Here is a 24,704-nt window from a genome sequence, read left to right on the forward strand (position 1 = left end):
TCTTTTTCCTCAGCCTTACATTGAACAATGCTCTCACTAATGACATTTCCCCAGCAATGATGCACCAGGGAGAAGCACAGAACAAGAAGCAGGGATGATGAATTCATTCTAAATGGATGGAGGAGGAAGTGCTACAACCATAAAGATGGAGCACTGGGCTGGGATGTTCTTAGATAAATCAGGCATGACATTGTACAGGGCATTTTTGCACTCTTGCCAAGAAAAGCCAAGCCTAAGCTTGCAAGATGTGTCTGTGTCTGTCTAGAGAGCCTGATCTAAAAGCCTCAGCTAAAAGAAAAGACTGACAGAAAATCAGGATGAAAAGGCAATGAATGATTTCCTGTGGGGAGAGCAGGTGATGTGCAGAGGAAATGTCATTGCAGCTGGGCAAAACCACTCATTAGAGAGCTCCTCCATCAAGCCACAACCCCAACTTCTCCTCCTCCGAGTTTCCTGGCTGTGTCCTCATGGATGAATTCCTTCTCTCCTCTGCCTGTTTGCTCAGAGATTCACCCTGGATTCCCAAATCTTTTTAAAAGCAACCAAAAAGTCACATTTCCTACTGAGCCTTATCCAGACCTGCCTGTGCTCCTTGCCTGCTGCTGATATTTGTTCCACAACCCAGCCCCTAAAAGCCAGACCCTTCTCATTCCCCACGCCCCTTCCCAGGATCTGCTAAAAGCCACTTGCCCATGATCAATGATAAAACCACAGCTGATATTTCAACAGAATTAACTTTAACCCCAGTAGGAAGCTCTCTGCAGTGCACGTGGGCAGCTTTGCTGGAATAACTTGAGGTTTTCAACTTTTCCCTAACAAGGAAAATGTGAGGAAACTGTCCTGAGCTCTCTGAAGCTGATACACAAAGTTGTCTCCTCCCTGGGTAGGAGATATTGCAGATGTTCACAGCTGGGGACTAAACCACAGGTGCAAAATGTCAATTTTCTGTTTACTTGGAACACTTGCTGGTTCTAGCTGGAACTTGATGCACTGGGGTTCTTTGACAGCAGGAATTATGCTGAACTATCACATGCTTGCACTGGAGAATTTCTGGGTAGCTTGGCTGTGTCACATGAGATAATAGAAAATGTCATTTCTATTCAGCCATCACAAGGTACCTCACAGAGTGTGCTGTGATTGCATCTTTATCTGCATTTCTCACACTGCACAGATTTCTCAAAACTATGGAATACCATTTAGGATCCATCTAACCCAGAAAAATATCAAAGTTTTAGGAGTGTCTCTTGTGAACAGATGTTCACAAAGTGTTTTCAGATGGATAAACAAAGATAGACCAGAGGATAAATCTAATAAAAATTGTAGCTTGAACTTTGACCACCAGTGTCCAAATCAGGTGAAGAAGTGGCTGACCTGCTGCAGAGAGACTCTGCTTCCCCTAAATTCTCTCTTCCAGTGCTAAACTCCCAGTTATTTCAGTGTAGGTATTTTCTTTTTCTTTATTAGCCCTCCTTAACTCATTATCTTTGTGACTGGGTCCTCCTGTCCATACAAATGCAAACAGAAGAAAAGATGAGATTGAAAGTTTAGACATGGCACTACATCATCTCAGTTTCTTGTTGCCTCTTTCTTTCCTTGGTTCCTAAAATAATTTCTTTTCAGCCCAGGATTTTAGCAGGAAAAAAGACTCCTTAATTTACACTGAACAGCTTCACTTCTGTCTTATGGAGACTTTTAAAAGAAGGCTGGGTTTGCTGGAGGCAGTATTGATGTGGAACATGTTGGGCAGTTAAAGCCTTCATTTAAAAGCTTCCCAGAATTTGGAAATAATGTCGACAGCAAGAGATGTAGGGAAGGCAATAAACCACAAAATAGCTCATTTAAACAGGTGTGTTGAAAAGCTGAGGGATTTTTGTTCTGGGGTTGGTGTTCACTGGAGAAAAGGGAGGTAAGTTAAAGTAAACAAAGCATGTGAAGATGTACTTATTTTAATTTCTGTTATTTATCTACTGCCTTTTCACTTATTATCACTATTTATTTCATCCAACCTTGAGAGTAAAGTGCCATAGTTGAGGTAATAGGGACTAAAAGTGGTTTTTGAGTGGATGTGGGGGCAGGAACCCCAAGACCATCCCAGGGTTCAGTCCCAGGGTCCCTGGGGGAGACCACTCAGGGCCCTTTTCTAATCACCAGGGTGCCAGAACAGTGAGATAATTCTGTAAATGCAAAATTCTGCAATCAGCCAAATTAACATAAACTCCATGCCAAGCCATAATTAATGTTAATAACGAACAAGAAAGGATCTACTTGGAAATGTGAGTGCTTAATACCTCCAGAAGAGGTTAATGGCAGAGAGATATTCAGTTTTGAGGAGTTCTGGCCACAACATTCTGAATTTGAAAATGTGAGTGTGGAAGTTTTATAAAGCAGATGCTGTGTATCAGCTCACATAGCTCTGGGAAAAAAAATCTGCTTTTATTTAATCTCTGTCCCCTTCCAGTGGCTGAAATGGTGCCATTGCTCAACCGGTGCAGTCACTCCTGACTTGTGCTTTAACTGGGACCCAAAAAGCCTGAATTGCTGATTGCTGGCCGTTAAATATATCTGAATTTTCTCTTTCCCACAAGTTTGTGTGGTTCCAGCTTCCTCTTTCCTTCATCCCCTTCCCAATTCCCAGACTGAGCCTCTCAGGCTCTGTGGTGGGAGGTTGTTTTGAAGCAAGGCTGTGCAGCAGCTCCATATCCTGCAATCCTTCCTTCTCATCACAAAATACCCTCATGTGTTTTCACAGAGTGGCTGAAAATAAAGCAAAAAAAAAAAAAAAAAAAAAAAAAAAAGGAGCTGGCAATGAGAATTGGCATAAAGATATGCTTTGAACTCTTATTGCATAAACACTGAGAGTAGTCATGGCTAATGGAAGCCAGAAATTACAGCTTGGTGCAGCAGCCAAAATTTGGAGTGTGAAATTATGGTCAAAAAACCTAAACAGCCAAATTAATCCCATCCCCTCCAATGACCTGGACTGTGAGGACTAAGAGGCTGAATTTTAATCTTTGCTGTAATGATTGATTAAAGTATTTTTGGTCATAGAAACGTGGCTCCCTATTTTAAGCCCCACTGCTCCTCAGCATCCTGGAGCTGTGAGCTTCAGAGAGCTGAACCATTCCTCCATATTATTATTTCATAATATTGAAACAGAGATGCTGCAAACAGAGCAGATCCACTGGCCAGCATTTTGGTACCTTCCTGTCCATCATTTAATGGATTTAATAAATATCAATTGTAGGCTGAGGATGCCAGTCTCTATCTTGTCAATTTATGGAAAACAGAATTTGAAAGGGAGAATTTAAAGAAAACCCTGAAGTAGGGAGGATTAGAGCTCCAAGACAGGACTTGTTGCAGTTTGGGGTGTTCTGGTGTATAACCAACCCTTGGTCATTCTCCTGCAATAAATAATTTCAAACTCTACCTGCAGGGCAGATAATTAGAGAATAATAATGGACAAAGCTGTCTGCGCCCAAATGAAGTTATCAGTTTGGAAGTATTTGATTTTTATTTTGATGCCTTTAACTTGATAAAGGGTGGAATTTTGTGGCTTTTGGGGCTGTGTGTGCAGGAGTCACTGCATTCCCTGTGTGTGGAAATAAATATCCCACCTTGGAAAGTCAAAAATGCTCCCTGGCAGCTTGCAAGCCCCACCACACATGGAATGAGCAGCTCCAGGGTTGTTTGACACAGACTCCAGCAGTATTCCTCTGGGAATTGAAGGGTTCACCCTGTTTGTGATGCTATGACTGTGTTTGACACACACTCCAATATTCCTCTGGCAATATTCCTCTGGCCATGCTGCTCCTGGCCCTTTCACAACCAGGATGGCACAGGAAGGGAGGGATCTGTCCCCTGTTTGCTGAGCAAAGCAGCAAATTCTTTGGGTGAGGATTATTTTCAGCCTAGAACTCTTTTGTGTCTGAAAAAAGCAGCCCCAAGTGGCTGGGCTGAATTTCTAGAGGCAATGCTGTACCCAGCACTGCTGATAAATATCTGGTGATGGAAAACAGTGGGAGCAATTGGGAAACCTCTGTCTGCATGTTCAGGCACTTTCTGGCTCTAAATGCATAAATTCATCTCTAATGGGTGTAATATAAATGCAGTTTTCTAGAAGACTCCAAGGTTATATTCATTTTCCACAGAGATCCAAACTCTTCAGCTTCTAGTGAGAGATATATAAACATGAGAAATGTCTCATAACAAACCAAGGATCCTTTATAAATAGAAAAATAACTTCAGCTGGGACTGCAATTGAAGGAAATAACCAGGCTGTTTCCAACAACCTTTACTATTACTGACTTAGAGCTTCTCTTTTGTACTTTTACCTTCTGCTGCTCTGGGAGCACATAATTGTCATTGCTTTTCAAACGTTCCTGCTGCATCTGGATTATTTTCCATGAGTTTTTCTTTCTTTGTTAAGTTGGTTGCTCAGAAGGTTCCAGATCTCAGTTTAGCACCTGCTTCCTGTGACTATCTGCTTCTCTCCACCCTTATATCTGCAAGGTGATATTTAAATGCCCTTTGGAAGGGTGACAGACTGCACTTCACTGCCCAAAATCAGAAAGAATTTCCCCTTTTCATATACCATGTTTTAAATGTATTTTAAATGTGTTCCTCCTCCCTCTGTCAATTGATTGCCTTTTGTGATGAATTTTTTACCCCCTGTTTCCATTTTATTTATCCTAATAGGATAAAAGCTTTTAAAGGTAACTTTCAATTCAATGACGGATAATGGCAAACTGGTTGTTACAAAAATGACTTAACAGATATTGCCAATTTATTTTTTTTTCCTTTATGTTTATCTACACAGGAAAGCTATTGCACAGCAAGGTAGAACATGAATTTAAAGCTAAGTAACTGCTTCACATTAGCTTCCCACAAGGATCCTGTCATCCTGCACACAGGTTTCACTTAATCCACAGAGTAAACTTGTGTAAATGCATCCTTGCTATGAAATGTTGTCCACATTGAGAAATAAATGCAGAAGTGCTTTCCAAGCTCCTTTCCAATAATTTATGCACTTTCCTGCTCCCCTCTGCAGTGGTAACAGAGCACCTCTGAGTTTATTGTGTATTTATTCTCCAACAGCTTTCTGTCTTTCCCAAGGCTGTGCAGGAGGGCTGGGCTGGAGGAGAGAGGTGAATTTATTTTCCCAAATCCAAATCTGGTTTTGTCACTGCTGGGCCATCTTTTGCCTCCAGGAGCTCCTAACCCTGTCTGCTCCACCGTAATTCCATTTCTCCCCCATTCAGGTGTGACTCAGCTGCACTGGTGCCTCTTGCAAGCTGAAGTTGTTATTTCCTGGCCATGTGATGTTTGTGTTAATTCAGGTTCTCATTTGCATTCAGTGAAAGTAGAGGAGAAGCTCAGTGATGTGTTTTGATCCACATTCTCAGGGTTTTGTTGTTCTTGGGTATGTAAGTCCCATGGCCTTTAAATAACTTGAGGAGCTTTTTTTTTTTTTTTAGGAAATATTGAATAGCCTGTTTTAAATAACTTGTGTTCCCCCTGCCTGCTCCTGTCTCAGAGGAATTGCATTTGCATAGAAAGAGGATTCCTTAAATAAAGGCACAAAATGTGGTTTTTGAGCAGAAAGAAGCTCAGCAGCCAGAACTATCATTAGGATTAAACACTGCCCTTCCTGCTGAACAACAAAGTCAAAACTCCACACTTTGCATTTTACTGAACATTAGAATTAAATGGAGTTTAAATTATAATTATTATAATTTACATTTTTGATCCATTTCTTCATTTGCCGTACTCTAAGCAGAGAATTCCAGACCCCTTCCATCTTCCTGCCTGATATCTTATATGTCAGATATATCTGATTTGATATCTTGGAGGCCTTTTCTGCTGCATTGTTCAGAGGCCTGACAACCAAAAAATGGTGAAAGTTGGACATCACCAATCACTGAATTTCAAACTGCAGATGCATTTTGTTAACTCTGAAGGCTCCTAATTCTTTTGGCTTCATGCAATGAAAGAGTGGATCTGAAATAATCTCTTTTATTTCAAAAGGAGGTTGCTTTGCTTTGTTTCTAATCAGAATTGCTTCCCTGGCTTGGCTGGGATTTCCCAATTCCTGCCTTAGGGTCCATGAAGGATGTGGAGCACGTGGGTAAAGCTGCTCATTGGGGGCTGATTGTCAAGAAAAGGAAAAGATTGAATACATCAGGAGGAATTTTCCCACAATTGTTGGCTGGTTTTTCATTTATGATGGGTTTTGTTTGGGTTTTTACCTTTTTTTTTTTTTAATTTTGCACCTAAACTGTGAGTTAGCATCACATCCTTGTGTGTGGAGACCATCCTGCCTGCAGATAAAACCACTTTAAATCCCTGGAAACTTCTCCAGCCTGAGATATTGCTAAGAATAAGAGAAGCATTCCCTAGAAATATTGCCATTAATGTGTGGCATACGTGGATGCATTTCTAGGGGGTTTTATTTCATAACTGGCTCACAAACAGCCACAACTCTGCAGCTCTCTCCACCTACTGCCAGATTGGTTTGGGTTTTTTTTGTTTGTTGTTATTTTTTTAAATACCTGGGGTCTCTAACTTCGTGTAATTAAAAAATCCTGACTTATTTTAATTTCAACACCGAAAGAAGGGTTCAATCTGTTTGTGATACCATGACTGACATTGTTTCAAAGCAGATTTAGCGATAAGTTTGGTCCTGACATTTAGTTAGCGGGTGGGTGTTGTTTATTGCCTAGCAATTAGAACTTACATTAACATAATATCTCCTCAACTTCAAAAATTTCTGAGAGCTCTCCATGAACAGATTCCCAAGAGCTCTCCCCTGCTCTCTTCCCTTTGTCTTTTCACTTTCCCACCTCCACAGCCTTCCACCCACCTGCCTTTAAATGTGCAGTTTCAAATTTAGAGTTCGAGAAACTTTGTTTAAGTCTAAATCATGGAAGATATTTTCTTCTAGGGCAGAAGCAGCCCACAGCCCCTTTATTTTAAACCAAGTTAAACCAGAGATTTAATCTTTGAGAAACTTTTTATTTTCACTTTTAATATTTCTCTGTGAGCACTTCACTATATAAATGTATGGTGAGGAGGGCAGATCCTGTTCCCTGCCTTGAAATAATCCAGGTGCAACAAGTATTTTCCTTTCCACCTGCATCCTCAGGGCTCCCTTTTCTCTCAGCATTTTCTCTGATGTTGGTAGCAGTTTATTATGGAGAGGCATCAATTAGATTCCTACTGTATCTGCTTTTTATGAGACTGTCATATTAATTTTTTCATCTGAGCTAATGGATTTTCTGCAGGAGAAAGCAAAAATGAGATGATTTGAGCTAAATGAAGGCAAAACAATTGTGAAAAATGGAGCCTAATCCAAATATATTGCTTTGAAAATAACTTTAATTGATTTCTAACTCGAGTCTAAAGGCCCTGCTGTCCACAGCCAGACATTCACTGCTGCTCTGTCACAGGTTTTGCTCTCAAAGTTGCATTAGCAAAATGGTGAGGATTTCTAGTGAAATCAGACAAAACTGAGCATTGTTCTCAGGCATTTCCCCTGTGCAAATCCAGCTGTGCACACACGTTCCTAGAGCAGATTTTCACCCTTCTTTTTAAGCTTCAGCTCCATCATTTCTGTGCTAGGGAACAGCACTTGGTGACCATGTCCTGGTTTTTGTCCCAAACCCTTAGAGGGAATGTTCTCCATCAAAGGAGACATTTCCCTCCCTAGCCTGGGGATTATTCAATCAACCACAATTAACATCCATCAAATCAGCTTTGGGGAGATATCACCAGGATTTCTTCTCCTGGGAAGCTTCAGCTTCTCCCTGTTTTGCTGTTTTGGAATGTGATTTGGAGAATTGTTTACCCAGCATGTGAAATTGTTTTAATTTAATGGCCAATCCCAGTCCAGGTTTAGTCACAGGTTTTTATTATTCATTCTTGTTTTAGCCTTCTGATGAATCCTTTCTCTTTCTTCAGTATAGTTTTAGTATATCATTTTCTTTTAATATAATATCATAATATAATAAATCAGCCTTCTAAGAATATGGAGTCAAATTCTTATCTCTCACCTCGTCCTGGGGACCACAACACCACAAAAGTCGCCCACAACCCTGGACAGCTGTAACATCTTGGATGTAATAAACCACATTTTGTGTACAATAAACTGCATTTTGTATACAATAAACTGCATTTTGAAGAGCTGCCTGGAGTACCCCATCCCTCATTTCAGCTCTCACAGGTGCTGCTGTTCATTACCCAGAAAAAGGAGGAAAAAGGAGGAAAAAGGAGCAGTGGATTAGGCTGGAGCATCCCGGCTGCTCCCAGCACAGAGAGGGTGGGACCAGCCAGGAGCAGAGGGAAAACGGGAAAATTTTGGGGAAATGGGAATACTGTGGGTCGGAATGCATGCAGGGTTTGTTCAGGCTCTGCTGGAAATGAGGAAAATGAGGAGATCAGTGCAGGTTTCCAGCAGCCCCAGCGCTCCCACAAAGGGCTGACAGCAGCCTTTATCCCCCTGATAACGAGCCTGACAAGTCTCTTTGCCATTTGGGCACGCTGAACTCTCGGGAGAGCTTCACATGAATAAATCATTGCCTCTTCAGTGACTATCCAGAATTAATGATAATGATCCCCCACCTTTTCCTTTTTCTTTTTTTTTTCTTTTTTTTTTTTTTTGACAAGCATTTCTCTGGCTGTGGGCTGTGACTTGCGGCTCCTTGGAGGATGCTGACAACTGAGCAGTCCTGGAGGCTTTTGCCTGCTCCTTTTGGGATGTTCCTGCAACTTTTCCTGCCACTGAATAGCTGAACAAGTGTCTGTAATTACCAAAAAGGCTGACATTTTCAGGAAAGCATCACAGAGATTGAAGAAAAAATCCTAAATGAAGGGAAAGCCAGGTTAGCTCAAAGTCAGAACCAAAAGATGACAAAATTTTCCAGAGGTTGAAAAGTAGGGTTTAATTACCTTTCATATTGGGGCATTTCTTGCTTCAGGTTTTTGTTAGCAACACATCAAGCTGAGAGAAAACACCTTTGTTGAGGTATTTCCACCATAAATTGGAAATTATCAGTGTTTTCCTTGCATGTAGCCTTGTTTTGTAGCCAGACAATTTGTCTGTCCTGAGAGGTGCAAAATAGGTTTGGGGAAAATCCCTATATGGCATATTTGGAATATCAAATGAATGTGACCCTTCAGTCCCTGATTTTTGCTTCCATCTGCTTTGAATGTGAGACTGAACCACATCACATTTTTCCTAAGTTTGTCTCTTATCAAGATGATGTGATTTGTTGTTTGGTTTTTTAAGCTTTGATTGGAAAATTACAGAAAGGGCTCCAGGTTGTAGAAAATATAACCTGTGACCTCACCACACTGAAAACAAAAGGAGATATTAAAAGAATCCCAAATCCCTAACTTTTAAGACATTTCTTTTGAAGGGAAATAGGAGAGTGGAGTGTTTTGTCAGCATTTTAGCATTCCCAGTGCTGGAAACAGAATAAACTCTTAAATTCAGCCTGAGGTCCAGAGGAGGAACTAAATTTTCCAACTGGGATAATTCTTAGAGGTACAAAGGTAAATGTTGAGAGCAGCAAAAGCTTTGTGGTTTTGGTTTCCCGGCTGTGAGTGCCACCTTTAGAGAAGCTCTGCTTGAGCAGCAGGATTAAATTAAAAGTGGTGTTTTACAGGCAGTCCTTACCAAGGAGGAAAAGGGGAAATAAGGACTTTAATAAACCTTGTGATATTAAGGTCGGCTGGATGTAACAGTTGCAGAAGCATCCAGCAAAGAGGTGAGGCAATAAAAGCAAAATATTCAGAATAAGCACATTTATGACTGATAGAGAAGAGCTCAGTGTCAGATGTATTCCCATGGCTAAATTGGCTTGTTTGACAAATCTGAACTAAGTTTCAACGATGTAATATTTGAGTTGTAGAATCGAGCTTTACATGTAACTGTGTTGTTTTTAAACTATTGCTTTTATCATTAGACTTCAGATCTACTGATCTATGTCAGGAATCAAATTAACATATCTTGAAATGAATTTGCATAACCTGAAAAAAATTTGCATTCCTAATAAAATATTAACATATCCAAAAATGGATTTTAAATAGTACCACTATATTTTAAATCATTCCTGTGTATTCCTAACAAACAACTTTGATTTGCATGTCCTGACTTTGCAGTGTGACACAGATCTGGTGATTGAGTGATTTGTAAATCAGCTTTTTAGCACTCTGCTGCTGCCACCTTTGTTTGTGTAGATGAGAGTTAACAGTGAAAAAGGCAACCAAAAGCTTTGACTCTTGCACGCAGGAGCAGTGAAGATAAAGCCAGAATTTGCAGTGGGAAGGATGTTCCAGGAGATGCTTTATTAGACCCAGCTGAAAACTGAAGCGCAAAGCTTGGTCTGATCTTTATGCATTCAAAGTGTGACCCTCAAACCCAAACCAATTCTCTCTCTCTCAGCAGATAAAATCAGAGTTGCAGGATCACACAACCAGAATGGTTTGGTTTGGAAGGGACCTTAGAGATCCTCTCATTCCACCCCTTGCCATGGAGACACCTTCCCCCATCCCAGGTCCTCCAAGCCCTTTCCAACCTGGCCCTGGACACATCCAGGTATGGGATGGTGACTTTGAGCTGCCCCTTAAGAGATTTTTTCCCGGCAAGCAAAAGACATTTGTAACTCTGCAGCATAGGGTTTTTGCAGGATAAGTTTTTTTGCTGAAGCCTGGAGGAATTTCTGCAGACAGTTTGGGAGCAGAGTGGTGGGACTGAGAACTCAGTAAAGGATTTGGGTAATCCTCAGAACTCAGTAAAGGATTTGGATGGGGCTCTGAGCAACCTGGTCTAGTGAAAGGTGTCCCTCTCATGGCAGTGGGATAGGAATCAGACGGGTTTTAAGGCCTTTTCCTTTTCCCTTTCCTTTTCCTTTTCCTTTTCCTTTTCCTTTCCCTTTCCCTTTTCCTTTTCCTTTTCCTTTTCCTTTTCCTTTTCCTTTTCCTTTTCCTTTTCCTTTTCCTTTTCCTTTTCCTTTCCCTTTCCCTTTCCCTTTCCCTTTTTTCCCTATGATAAACTGAGTGGAAATCCTGTGAGTGAGCATTGTGTGGACACCACTGACACAGAATAAATAGATGAATGACATGATGTTATTTATAGCAATTGGTGTTTTGGAGCACAATATCAGCTCTTTCTAAAGACCTTTGTTTGTCTCTGTTACATAACCCTGCTGCCCTCTCCATATGGTGGGGTTTGTGTGTGGTTAAGAGCCAATAAATCTTCCTTTGGGGATGAGTCCACAGGAAAAAAGGACAGTAGGTGCTGAGATGATAAATATGCAGTAGGTGATTCCTTGTTATTGCTGTTATTTTACTTTTTATTACTTGTTGTTATTTCTGGCATATCTCCTTTTTAAAACTTCAGGAATGAACCCCAAAGGCTTCATTGGAAAAGATTTTTAAATATTTTTTTTAGCACTCTGAAGTGCTGATCAGGCAGACAAGTATTGGCATCTCCAAAACCTCAGGTGAAATAGGTACAGGACATTCAAATCAGTTTCTTTCACTTAAATTTATGGTCAGAACACAATCTCTGTTGGATCATTAATCAAAGTTTACATCAGCTTTTTCTATTGGACTGGATCATTATATGTGCTAAATATTCATCCTTGAGCAATGCTAATTTTATTTCTGCAGCCAGGAGAGCCAAATAATTCAATCCAAATTCTCTCTGCTCAGTTTGCTGTTGGAACCAAACTCAATTCCTGGCTCCATAAACAAAAGAAGGAAAACAAATGGATGAGAATGACAGATTTTTGTTTTGTTTTGTTTTCCTTAGATAAACACATCTTAATCAAAGGCAAGTCCACACCAGGAGAGAAAGAAGATGCAGAAAATGGTTCAAGAAATTCTACAGAACATTTAAGCCCACCACACCTTGTAAAAAAAAAAAAAAATCTCCCACTTTATGTTATGTGCCAAGATTCTCATTTTGGCAAGGGATTATACGAGTTGCCAGGTGTGTATATGGATATTCAGCATATATTTATTTATTTATTTATTTATTTATAAGTTCAGAACACAGCATAGAAATTACCTGAGAAACTAGCTTTAAATTGGAAGCTGTCTCTTTATTCCTCTAGCAGACAACATAATTATTCCAGAAGAACGAAGAAGCACAGAAATCCTTTACACAATGGGTGCTGATGTTAAAAAAAAAAAATCAGAATTTGCAGAATGTATAAAACATGAGAAAGGTTTACACACAGAAATTGCAATTGAATACATTAAAATCAAAGACAGGCAGGGAATGAATTAATTTGTTTCAAATGATGGGATGTAGTTTAGTCAGGTTCTATAATTTAATTTTAGCAAGCGCAGTGCTTCTTAATTATCTGTATACTTGCAGATGCATAAATAAATCATGAATTTTCTTTCTTGTATTCCAAGTGTTCATACACAAAAAATACTCCAAACCCAACATTTTGGTAACTACAGTGTAAATAAACCAGATATAAAGCAGGGGCAGCAGGCAGTAATGACTTTATGTGAGCAAAACCATTCTCATGAAGTTTTAAAGCATCTGAGGAGCAATAAATTCTTACAGTTCCTCTGGAAAGATCACTCAGTAGATGCAGGAAAATTCAAGGTGTATTTAGAGGTGCCTTTTTGCATGGTAGGGATTGTATTTAATTTTGTTGGCAATTTTTTGCGTACTAGAGAAGATAAATTCAGGATTCCCACCTGGGTGGGCATGAGGAAATCAAGAGAGGCCAGTTCAACAAAAAAGTGTCTGTGCCTCTCCTCTCCTGATGCTTTCACAGTAAGGATTGGAATATATTTTTATTTCTGTTTTTTTTCTGTAGCAGCACCATGGTGGGAGAGCCATTGGGTCATTTTAGGGAAGAGCAAAATGTTGTTTTTGGCTTTCTGGAGCTCAACAGGAAGGTTTGTTTTGAGGGATCTGAAGACACAAAAATTGTCAGAAAACATGACCAGGAAAGTCTAAATGCCTGATTCACTGGAACAGTGATGTGTAGCATGCCAAAAAGTTAGAAGGAATTTATTTTTTTTTTTGCATTCCTAAGAACAGTCAGTAAATAAACAACAGAATAGGGAGAAGTCAGGGAAATGATAAAAAACAAGGCCAGAAATAGACAGGAATATTGGCTTAAGAGAGTTGCTATAAATCACATAAAATTGACTGCAAATATGTATTAAATAAACTCCCTTTGGAGGGGTCAGAGGCTTCAGGGTTTCCTCTGTGCTGGGAAGTGAAGGCTTTATCCTGTACCACCACATTATTTTAATAAGCTCTCCTTGCTCCTCAGCCCTTCCTTTGTGACAGTTCCCATCTAGGTCAGGGAAGAGCCATGAGCATCATTCCTTTCTGCTGCTCTCCTGCCCAGCTGGGACTGGGATTCCCTTCTGCTCCCTGTCTGACCTGGCACTGGGAGGGTCCTGCCTCTTCTCAGAGCGCCTCTGCCTCGTGAAAATTGAGTTTTATTGGTATGAATAGATCAAATATTCTGGCACTTTGGCCCAGCAGCTTCACAGAAGTAAGAAACCCCCAAGGATCATATAAATCATGGAATCACTGACTGGTTTGGGTTGGGAAGGACCTTAAAGATCACCTTGTTCCTTCCCCTTGCCATTGGGACACTTTCCACCGTCCCAGGGTGCTCCAAGCCATGTCCAGCCTGGCCTTGGACATTTCCAGGGATTCAGGGTTCATTCACAGCTGCTCTGGGCACCCTGTGCCAGGGCCTGCCCACCCTCATAGGGAGGAATTTCTTCCCAATATCCAACCTGCGCTTCTCCTTTTCCAGTCTGAAGCCATTCCCTCTGTTCCCATCACTGCAGTCCCTGATGAAATGTCCCTCAAATCCCACAGGAAATGCCCTAATCTTTCCCAATTTCAGAGATTTTTCCCTCACACCTGTAAACACCTACAGGAGGCTCATGGGCTGGAGAGGATGTGGGAGAGGTTTTACAGACACTGCTGTGAGCCAGAGAGAAGTTCGGTAAGAGGATCCATGCTGACCCCTGAAAGAATTCTCTACCAAGGTCATTGACATGGAAACCAAGGAAGAAAGAAGGATAAACAGGAGAAACCTGCAGCTGCCCATTCCAATGAGCACTTTGTTTGTCTCTTGTGACCAATGAGTAAAGTGTAAAATTTATGAGTTTTGTAAGAATGCATAAAAAGCAGGCATGCTAGCATAAAAACAGGTTTGAAGCCTTTTGAAAATGGAGCGTGTTGCTTTGTTTTGTCTCCATCTCAACTCCAACAAGAGGACACATCCTCAGTAGTGCCTGCTCGTTGTAACCTCGTAGTAAACTCAGGAACTCAGTGTCTCCGGGCTCACTCCCTCCTCTACAGCAACAAAACCACACAAAGGGGAATGAAGGCGATTTTTGCTCTGCTTTTGCAGCCTGGTTTGTGTGTTCCACTCCAGTTAGAGTGCAGATCACTGTGATTCAATCAGTCAGCAGTAGCTCAAAGCCACCACTGGTTGTCTTTCTGCCCTGATAAGCAAAGATCTCCAAGTACACAGGCTCTGGAAAGAATTTGCCTTGGGTCACATGCCTTGCTAGCAAGGATGCTGCAGTATTTTTGACAATATGCTTTGCTTTGAGAGGTCAGTGACTTTTGCCTGGGTGGCTTTTGTTCTAAATATAACATTTATCTAAATGTTTGGAAAAATTGGAAACATCAGAGCTGTCTTTGGACAGCATCATGTATATAAAAATTTTCTTGGTGTGTCCTAAATCTCCTGTAACTTGCACAGAAGAAACAGAATCCAAGACAAGCCACAGAGAAAAAAGAAAATACTTACAAAGGATTAATTGAAATTATGAAATAATTACCCCCAAACCCACCTGGTTTTAGATGGATTCTCATAAGAGGCTGCTCATAAGAGGAGACAAAGCAGACAGGGCTGAGCTGTTTGTGGTGTGACACATGAACTCTGTGACCCCCACCATGTGTCCAGAGCCATTATGCACAATTCAGTTCTCCGGTGCCAACAAAAAGACAAAGGTTGGGAGGAATTCTGGTGCTGCAATTAAAGCTGTCTCAATCACAATCATACCCAGGCATTCAAAATCACCCCAAGAAGTTTCCCTTGATCATCTTTAAAGCGTTGCTTGATTTGAGTGCAGGATCTCACTCTCTTTGATTTGAACAAGTGTAAGTGTTCTCTAACATGATGAACAGTGTGTGATTAACACATCCCTGCAACAGCCCAGCTCACAGAATTATTAGCAGATAATATTCTTCAATTACTTTTATTTGCTTTGTTTTATAGAAGAAAGGAGAGGTTTTTCCCAAATGTATTTACTACTTGAAATTAGTGGATAATTTTAGCTCTGTGTTTTCTCTTAGTGAACGAGCTTGTCTCTGAGCATGTTTAGAAAACAAAGCTGAAGCAAGTTTGCCATCAGATGAGGATTTTGGTGGCAGACAGGGCATTTCCCATCTCCACAGCTTTGTTTCCTGACTCTGCAGTGCCAGGCACCCCCTCAGCCTCCACTCCCTGCTCCCAGGCCAGGCAGGGCTCACACTGAGATCCCAGGAGGAATCCCCAAAATCGCTGCTCTGTTTCTCCACACACAGACAGGACGATTTCCAGATAATGTGTCATCACCTGCAGGTCCCTGTTTAGATGGATAAACAGAACTAAAACGTGGCTGTCACGCTTTCACCCAGCAGCTTTCACTCAGCACATTGAAACGCAGCAATCTGTGCAGCCTCAGAGCTGTGGGTTTTCCTACAGCAGGAACAAACACCACGGGGCCCATGAAATGTGCTTCTGTGCATGATGTTATTCACATTTATCCTCCACCCTGCACACCCCCACATGGGTTTTTGTAACACACCAGGTGTGGGGTCCCACTACAGGCCCAGGGGGGCTGCAAATCCAGGGAGTTTCTGCTGCTTTGGGGTTTGGATCATGCTGAGGAGACAGCCTGGAAAGGATTCCTGGAAAGTCCAGCCTCTGCACTCAGTGAAATCAGGGACATTGTTTTTTAAGAATAACACATTATTTTTGAGAATAACAGCCAGTGATGATGGGTTTAGGTCTTTTGAGGTGCTGCTCCAGCAGGGTGTGAGGGTGGTGCCACAAAGAGGAGTCACTGCATGGAATTTTGATGATTATTTGACAATTATCAGCTCTTTTGCATTGGGAGGATCAATGTCACTGTTCCCATCTGATTACTGGTCTCACTTCACAAGCTCATAGAGATTCTATGAACCTCTGAAACATGTGGACCCCAATATTTGGGTTTTTCCTATAGAGATCTCCCTCATTCTTGCAGTTTCATATTTATGGATAAACAAGCTGCTTTTCTAGCTCACATTAGAGGTCATTTGCAGCGAATTAGAAATGGTTAACAAGAAATAATTCTGCAACTTTATAAATTCCTCTATGGCAAGGTCTTTTGTACTACATCAGTGCACAAAATGCAGCATTTTTTAGTAACTGGGTTTTTTTCAGGCTGTCAAGTTTCAATAAGGAAATAAAGGCAGCGCAGTCCATGTAATTTAGTTCCTCCAAATTTCATAACTTCTTGACAAAATAATAGCCAGCCACAACATTTTGATCTGGTTGAGAGCTCTCCTGTCTGGGGATATTTGCAGTAAAGCTTTGCAACAAGAAGTCAATTAGCTGTCAGTCATTTAGCTCTGCTTGCTGGCTTCTGGAAGGTTTTTTGATAGCCTTCACTTTTTCTTTTCCCCAGTCAAGGATTTCTTTAGTTGAAAGACTCTAATCCCATGGTAATACCTATAATTTTTAACATTTCCAAGTGGCAGCTTTGCTAGTTTTTCCTTCAGGATAATCAGTTCTTAGACTACAAACTTTCCCTGTTTAATTCCTCTGGAGCTTGGCTGTGTGAAGGAGAAACTTGAAGAAATAAAAATTAACAAAGTGAATCTGACTGTGATAATCAATACAAACATTATGGATTCATCATCCATTATTAAAAACTCCAGACTATTTTCTGGAGTAATATGTGCTTTAAGTACCAAAATTGTTCCAAATTTCAAGATAAAGGTCAAAAATCAGATCCCCACAAACTGATTGCAAGCTTTTAAAATGTGGCCTTCAAATTTCAATGCTTTTAGCCTCAGATATTTGTCTTTATGAAGACATTTGTCTTCATGAAGATATTTGTCTTTATGAAGTTACCAGCTGTGGTTGGTCTCTGCAGTGCTGAGTTGATTATGGCACTGTTTGCATCTTTTATTGCAGTTTTACTTTAGTTAAATTACCTCTTAAAATGATCTGAAACAGCTCAAATAAATTAAGAGCTGTATTTAAAGAAAAGTTTTAAATTACAGCTTTTCTGGAACTGGCTTTTTCTCATTATTTGGGCACGATTATCCAGCTGAAATCCTGAAAAATGTTTCTGATAAAATTTAATACCCATTTTTGGGTATTAAAGTAACTGTCTGGATCTAGAGGTGGCCAGAAGGGAAATATCTGCCTGGACTTAGTGACTGTTGGTTTGGAATGTATTTGGTTTTCAGCTTTTTGAAGTTTCAGGTAGGATAATTTGTGCTGGATCCTAAACATAATTAGCAGGAAATGCCAGTGCTTGAATGAGGGAGTTGTATCAAGAATATAAATTGTATTTAAAAAATACAGTTTCAAATGTATTCCTTGCCATGCACAGGGCAATTTTCTTGAACAAATAAAAGAGCAGAAGTGCAGTGGTTTAATTAAATATAGTTAAAAATTGGAAACCAATTAATTTCTATAGAAATGGAACCGTGAGGTATTTTTCATTAATTGTGCTGTCATTAACTTGCCCTGCTACTGCACCACTTGAATGGAATATTTAAGTAAATTCAAATGCATCGTGTCAGATTCAAGGTTCTTTCAAATGTATTGGGATAGAATGAAGTGCTACACTGAGATGACAAGTATGAGGCTTAAAACCTTTTCTTTCTCTTTTTAAAGTGCACAATTTGCATGTCAAATAGATGGATGTGCACAGAATCAATTTAATTCTGGGACCTTTGAGCAGAGATTTGGGGGGAGCCGTGAAGAGAAATTCTCCTGGAAATGTTTGCTGCTTCCTGATGGGGACTGGCACCATTTGGCAAGGGAGATGAAAGCACACCTCATCTTTTCTACTCCTCCTCCTTAATGATACCCTTGGAGTGAGAAATTAGGCACAGCGAGAAGAAGGATCCTGTGCAGCACATCTCTGCACTAGGAAAACAAGCAAGGCCTGAAAAATGCAGATATTTCTCACTCAGGAAGTCACTTATCTTTGGGGCAATGGGATGAGAAGGCACTTTGCTTCATTTTCACACAAAATTGAGGAATAATGACTGGGAGCTGTGCCCACCAAAGCTGGGATAAAACGGCTCCAAGCAATTTGACTCTGTTGCATAAGGAAAGATCAGAATAAGGAATCCTTGGTTAGGATTAACTGGAAGGGCCAGAAAACAGAGCCAAGGTTTCATTTGCTCCTTCCCAGGGGATGGAGAAGAGGAAAATCTTAAGGAGAAAAGCAAAGGAAATTATGGAACAGGGAGCAAACACTCCCCTGTGCTCATCCCCTAAGATCTGCCCACAGCAGAAATCAGAATTTTCACCCTGAATAAAACACAGTGTGGCCTGCACAGCAGAAAGGTGACAGGAGTGGTGGTTTATTGCTCCAAATATTTCCTTCTTGCTCTCACCCCATGCAATTCACCCTCCAGAAGTTCCACCAGGAAAATGGAGAGAGGGATTTCTTACATAATCAAACAGAGACACTGACATGAAATAGGTCTTTTGTATTTGGTAGCATTTCATGTTAAGGTAACTGACATTTTGCTCCATCTTTTCTAGGAATCCAACAGTTTTATTGTTCTTTTAACTGCCTCAGATTAGGCAGTAATCCCCACTGCTGTGAACTACATGGCCTCAGAAATTTTACAAGTTGTACTAAAATAAGAAAGTTAACAAAAATTAATGCAGGGCGAGCCTTGAAATGAAACCACTTGACCCCTATTAAAATCTGCTGCTAACACTGTTTGCAGTTGTGCTTAATGTCTGAAATCACTTTATCATTCAGTATGACACAGGGAAGCAGCAGAATTGCTTCAAGGCATCATTGTTAGAAATGAGAGTTGCCATGCCAGTGCTGCAGAGCCCAGAATCCCAGGAGACCTGGGCTGTTCCTGCACGTTAAATTAAAAGGCATTAATCTTTCCACATGCTGTATCATAGATACAAATTCTTGCTCCGTACAACTCAAAAATCTCTCAGTCCTGGGCTTGTCAAGCCATAAAAAATCAGGAAAAAAATAAACAAAGCTGTACTGCATGGCAGGAGGGAAAGACATGGGACACATTTGTGATTTAGCCAATAAATCCTCCTTTATAGGGGGTGATATGCTCTTAAAAACTGGCCAGTAGCTCATCCTTCCAGTGACAGCAGCAGGTTATTCCTTGTGGGACCAAAACTATTCCTGGGATATGGGGGTTGATGGGCATCACATAAAGGAAATATCCAAAAATACCCATGCTGCTGCTCTCAGGATTCAGACTTGAAAAACTTCCTTGTGCCTCCTCTAAGAGGGCCTGGCATGAGAATGGATTGTGTAAAACAGACACTGAACTGATGCAAGGCTGATGGGGCAGGGAGATGTCCCTGCAAGTTCTCCGTTCTACTCAGCCTCATTTTCCATCAGGTCTGTGGTACTTCATCCTTCTCTGCAAGTTAGCATCTTGTTGGGAGTCTCAAGCAAAACACCCATGGATATGGCTTTGAGCTCCATCAGGTCTCTGCCTCATCCTTCTCCTTTTTGGGACCAATTCTGATTTTATCTGCATTTTACATGTCCGTGACAACGCTGGGACAAAAGAAAGGGAAGCTTTGCAGAGCCTTTGTTGGTAAAACGAGCACGCACTAAATTTAGCTCAGTGTTTTCCTGCACAATGCCCCTTATCTCTTGTACAATATCCAGATTGAAACTGAGTCCAGCAGTAATGATTGCAAAGCAGCCTGGGGCAGGGGACTGAGGGAACAGCAAAGTGCAGAGCTGAACCCAGTCAGTTCCTTCACATCTGAGCGTGGATGGCTCTGTGGGCTTTGCCATCATTAAATGAGCTTCAGGAGCTGCTGGAGATGTGCAGAGACAAGGGTCCATGTGTGTGCAGCTCCTTGGGTCCATGGGGGAACAGCACCCACCTTGCTCTCACTGTGTGCAGAGAGAGGGACTGGAGACATGTCCAGTTTGGCCAAAATCCAGCAGAAAATGTCTGAGGTTTCTGTGGTTGAGATGACCCCAAGGTATCAGAAAGTCTACTTTACCCAGCCCCATGACCAAAGAAGTTGTTGAGATTCCTTGGTTCTGCTTTTCAAGGTTGTTTATTTTCTCTTATCTGTTACCTAGGCCACATTAGAGGTCATTTGCAATGAATTAGAAATGGCTAACAAGAAATAATTCTGCAATATTATGAAGTCCTCTATGGCAAGGTCTTTTGTACTACATCAGTGCACAACTTGGTTCTGCTTTTCAAGGTTGTTTATTTTCTCTTATCTGACCTGCTGAGATCTGTCCAGCAGGTTGGGTTGTGGCACAGCCCTGCCCTTGGGGTGGTGTTGGCTTTTTATACCAAGAACTATGTGTACTTTATTTACAATAATTTCCCAATACCTATCACCTGTGTTAGACACTCTGTCTCTACACTAAACCAATCCAGAAGTGCCACCATCACAGCAGAAGATGGAGGACAAGAAGAAGGAGAAGAAGGACAGGACACGCCCAGATTCCTCCATCTTGCCTCTTGAACCCCCATTCTAAATCCCCAAAATTCTATTTTTTCACGCTGTGACAAATTCATTACCATTCCACTCAAACCCTTGTGGCTTGTAACTCTTCACACAAAGTTGGGAATTGTTTCCATGAGCTAAAATCCAAGGCACAGGTGGTTTTGACTCCATGCCAAGGTCTCTGAGCTCCTTGCCAGGGTCTTGAATCCTACAGGGCAGCCAGAGGGATGTGCTGGGTTCTGACAAAAATGGGGATTACTAAATTTAGGCATCTCCACGGAGGTTTTTCCATGTGAGCAGGATGTGTAAATTCCTGTTTTAGTCCCTGAATGGAAACCTGTCAATGCAGCAAATGGAAGTGGAGCTTTGGAGCTCTTCTCACCCCAAGGAACAGAGACACCCCCATCTCCAAGGGGGGATGTGAATCTTCCCTCTTCTTTTTGTCTGTGGGGAAAACTGACAGCAATTGTGTTCTGAAGTGGCTAAATACATTAAACTAAACGCAAGAAGTGTTAAGTTAATGAGTGCTAATCAAGATTAATCCACTGAAATCACTGAGAGTCATCTTTTCAAGAGGAGGATAAGTTGGAGGGAAATCAAGCTGCATATGTCTGCTAGCTGCACAAGATTGCTCTGGATGATTTAATGGGCAATTTTTATTATTTATGCTCTGTTCATTCCCAGAACAAAATGAAATGAGGAGTTATTGTGTTGAGTAATATCTGAAAGTGGATATAAATACTATTCTAAATTCACCAAATGTATGAAATCATCAGAATCAGAGGATGTGGGGACACTGCTCCAGTGTGACCCCAACTCTGCAGAAGAGCAAAGGATCCTTTTTTCTCCTTTTCAGATGTAGCCTAATTTAAAAAATATTCTACATCAATATTAAATTTATAAATTTAATTTATTAATATTTAAAAAATATTCTACATCCACCACATATAGGTGGTCAGTGAATTATTCTATCTAAGAAACTGTTAGGAGAGGCAAGAAACTTTTGATTTTCAGAAAAAAACACCCAGCAGTGATTTACAGGCAGCAGGACAAGCACATGAGAGGTGCAAAGCAATAAATGATGGGGCTGCTCAGATCTTCCAGCAGCAAAATAAACAGGAAAGTGGAATATGATGATGGGGTCAGAGAGAATTATGGAAAAAACAGTATTGTAGGGAAAGAAAAGGAGGTGAAAGCTGTATAAATTATGAGAATTTAGGGTTTTTTTTGTCATGGTATTTATCTGCCACTACAGGAGTTAGACACACTGTTCATTTTATATTTACTTCATATGCACTGAATCTGAAAGGAGAAAAACCTTTTGTTATTCAAATTGCTTGTACATGGCCAGTTCTATTGCTGAGACCTCATAGCTCAGTTGAGCTGTTTGTCAATGCAAATAATTCTAGATGTCAATTTTGGAGATACTAACAGGGAAATGTAACCTCCATGCAATCAAATATATTCAGCAAGACATAACTGTCGATCTTTCCCAGGCCTATCACACCTGGTTGGGTATTTTTCTGAAACGTATTTCAGCAGAAAATGTTCATTTATCCATATTGGTAATTATATTCATCAAAAGGAAAGGATCAGTTTTGACAATTTTCTTCAGTCTTAATTTCTATAGAACTTGGAATGGTTTAAATCTTTTGAGATTTTCTTAAATTAGGAAATTTGTTTTTCACTTTTTGAAGCAACTTTCATTTCAAAATGTAAGCTATTTTTTAAGGAAAAGTGTTTCAAAAATGAAAACATGTTGAAATCATAACCAAAGTTTGACCGGAATCTACTTATTTCCTCTGTTCAAATTTTCAATTCACAACAACTTTTTTACCATTATATTTTTTTCCAACTTCATAAATTTAATGAAATTCGAGGGAAGCAAGGCAGGATGTGTGAAACCTCATGCTTTAAAGAGACATATCTGGACTGCTCAGATGTGAGAAGCTCAGAATAGATGAGTTTCTCACCAGGAAAGGTAATATTTTGGGGCATCTTTTTTCTTTTCCTCTTGTTCCTAAGCTGTGGGACGCTTCAGATTTTATTTTCATATTCAGGAAGCTGAGGAGGTTTTGTTTTTTTTTATTGATTGGGGTTTTTTTAGCAGTGGCTGAACTTTTCCAAGAGGCCTTTTCTGGAGGAAAAGCCCTGAGTGTTGTGCAGTGCAGATGAAAACTCCCTCTCCCTGCCTGCCCTTTCACAAATATTTTCATGGATAAAATATTCTGAAATGATGTGAATTGTGAATCTATTTCCATTTCCAGTGGGTGACCCATGATGGAGGAACATCAGGGGCTGCAGGGACAGGAATCAGCTGGGAGCAGCTGCTGGAGCTGCTCCATTTCCCTCCCCAAACCCTGGCTGGGCTCATTTTCTGCCATGCTCAGCTTCCCATCCCTGGCTCCCTCCAGGCAGCTGAAATCCCATGATAAAGGTAACAAACCCCCTCGTTTCAGGCTCTAAATGGGATTTTTCAGGCTCTAAATGGGATTTTTCTGACAAGTGCTGCCACCAGTGCTGGCATTCCAGCCCCTGCCTTTTTTGACTGTTTAGCAACATCAACCCTCACCCCTTTGGCAGAGCTTTATTGTGGACATTATTCCCATGGATTCTGAGGGTTTAAAAGCAATCTTTGGGAAGAAAAGGAGAGAAATTCCTTGTGGATTCTTCTGTGTAGAAGTACAGCTCACACTGAGCATGAGGCTCAAAGATTTCTGCATAAAGCTGAAACCAGCACTTGTAAAATCAAGTAGAAACCCATTTAATGGTTAAACAATTATGTAGATGGCACAACATTTCCCCTGCCCTTTATCATGACAAATCATTTTGTTAACAAGGGTAGAACCAGCAGCTTTCACATTTCACATTGGCCACTGGAGAATTTTGATCACTCAGGTTGGATGTAGCTGAAAAGCAAATCTCCAGGTGAAGGCTCTCATTAAGGAAAACTCATTAAAGGTCTCCTAAATTCCCCACTCCTCCAGTGTTTCAGTCCCTGGGTGCTTTTGTTTCCTGGATAATTACAAACTGGACACCAAGAAGAAATCTTCGACTTTTGGATATGCACCAGTAAAACAAAGTCTGCATTTATATCTATTTCAAAAAATGAGCCATATTTCAGAAAATAAATACAGAGCACAAATCCAATCCAAATGAAACAGCCATTCCAGGTTTCTTGTTATCTGCTTGAGGTATTACACTGATAATTAAATAAAATAACAGGGGTAACTTTCTCATTATTTTTCCACAGCTTTCAGTTGGGAGGGTTGATGATCATTACCCTGATGGCTCTTGCCATAATAAATTCACTCCTATTAAAGCTCATTTTTTAAGGAATGAAAAGACCAGAACAATAATATTGAAAATTATGAAAATCCACCCATTCATGGAGTTTTTCCTTGGTAGATCTCCATACACTCAAGAGGCAAAAAACCCCAATTTTTTGGAGCAAGAAATTCTGAGCACCACCAGGAAAATCAGGTCCAAGGTTGGTTGACCGCAGTGAGGCAGTGATTCTGTAACAGCTCCAAACAAGCAGAAAATACCAGATTTGTTTCCTGAGAGCTTCCTGGTCCTGAAGGGTGCTTTATTTACAGGAGGAATCGTGACTTTTTTGTTGTTGGGTTGGTTTTGTTTCTCCCCAGAAAAATGGAAGCTTTCCAAAACACGCTCAGATGCTTTTAGGTCATCTGTTTTAGTGATTTCTTGCCCTGAAAATTGCCTCAGAACATTTGCTGTTGGAAGCCCCATCTACACTAATAACACATCCAGTGAAAGTACCTTGGGTGAAACAGCAAATGAATTTTCCTTCTCAAACCCTCATAAAAGTATTCCCATTGTGAATCTTTTTGTCTCAAGCTTGAATTAATGGTAGACTGACCTTTCTTTAACCTCTGCCTTGAGCTGTTCTACTGTTTAAATACTGATACTATATCCCAGCAATGCCTC

Source organism: Melospiza melodia, chromosome 14, assembly GCF_035770615.1.
Source record: "Melospiza melodia melodia isolate bMelMel2 chromosome 14, bMelMel2.pri, whole genome shotgun sequence".
NCBI lineage: Eukaryota > Metazoa > Chordata > Aves > Passeriformes > Passerellidae > Melospiza > Melospiza melodia.